Below are 1671 nucleotides of genomic sequence, written 5' to 3' on the forward strand. Positions count from 1 at the left end.
GGCATATGCGACCATGCCTGGCTTATATTCTGTGAATGTGTTTGTGTGTGGTTATTATGCTGTGTGTGTGTGTGTGTGTGTGTGTGTGTGTGTGTGTGTGTGAGTGTGTGTGTGTGTGTGTGTTTCCTGGGGCTTGAACTCAGGGCCTAGACTCTGTCTTTGAAATTTATTTTTATTGGTCACTTTATGAATGTGTTTGTGTGTGGTTCTATTTTTATTGGTCACTCTGTGAATGTGTTTGTGTGTGGTTCTTATGGTGTGTGTGTGTTTCCTGAGGCTTGAACTCAGGGCCTAGACTCTGTCCTTGAAATTTATTTATTTTTATTGGTCATAGGGCTTGGGTGCCATCCCTCAGCTCTTCAGCTCAAGGCAAACGCTCTACCACTTGAGCCACAGTGCCTCTTCTGGCTTTTTCTGTTTATGTGGTGCTGAGGAATCAAACCCAGGGCCCCTGCATGTAAGGCAAATAGTCTATCACTACTGAGCCACCTTCCCAGCCCACTGTCCCTGAATTTTTTTGCTCAAGGATAATACTCTACCACTTTGAGCCATAGCTCTACTTCTGGCTTTTTGGTGATTAATTGGTTTCAAACCATGATCCTTAGATTTCAGCCTCCTAAGTTGCTAGGATTACAGGTGTGAGTCACCAGTATCTGGCTTCTGGCTTATGCTTTTAATCACAACTCTCAGAAGGCCAAGATAGAAACACTATGAGTTTGGCACTAGCCTAGCATATAACAAGTTTCAGGCCAGCCTAGGCTATATTAAGAGACTCTATCTCAGAAACAAACAACAACAACCAAAAAAAACCCCAAAAACCAAAACCCAAAAAATAAAACAAAAAACCGGAGGGGGGGGGAAATGACTAAAAAGTAAAATGAACAATAGAAAATTGAAAAAAAAAAAGACAAAAAAAGCTGGGTGCTGGTAGCTTATGCCTGTAATCCTAGCTAATGAGGAGGCTGAAATCTGAGGATCACAGTTCAAAGCCAGAATGAGCAAGAAAGTCCATGAGACTCTTATTTCCAATTAATCACCAGAAAACCAGAAGTGGTGCTGTGGCTCAAAGTGGTAGAACACTAGCCTTAAGCTGGAGAGCTCAGGGACAGCACCCAGCCCCTGAGTTCAAACCCCAGTACCATTAAAAATAAATAAAAAAAAAACTCTGACATTAAAATCTGAAAATATATCTGAAAGTCATCAGATAAATTTAGTAGCAATCTAGATATGGCAGAAAAATAATAAATTGAAATATAGTTAGAAAAACATGGCATTGAAGTGCAACTAGAAAAAGGAAATTTCAAGAAATCCATAACAGAATATAGCAATATGTGGCATATAGTCACATAGTTAAGAGGAAAGATTCAATACAATATTTGAAGAGATAATGACTTACAATTTGCTCAATCTAACAAAGACATCATCTCATGAGTTCAAAGAAACCCCAATAAAGCTGGGCACCAGGGGCTCACACTAAAGAGGCAGAGATCTGAGGCTCATGGTTCAAATCCAGTCTGTATAGGAAAGTCCATGAGCCTCCCAATTAACTACATTAGGCACTATATTAGGCACATCAGAGTGAAACTGCAAAACTGTAAATAAGAAATAATCTAATAAGACAGATTACCTGCTGCTCAAAGGAGCAACAAGAAGACTGACAGCTGATTATGG

Source organism: Dipodomys ordii, unplaced genomic scaffold, assembly GCF_000151885.1.
Source record: "Dipodomys ordii isolate 6190 unplaced genomic scaffold, Dord_2.0 Scaffold158, whole genome shotgun sequence".
NCBI lineage: Eukaryota > Metazoa > Chordata > Mammalia > Rodentia > Heteromyidae > Dipodomys > Dipodomys ordii.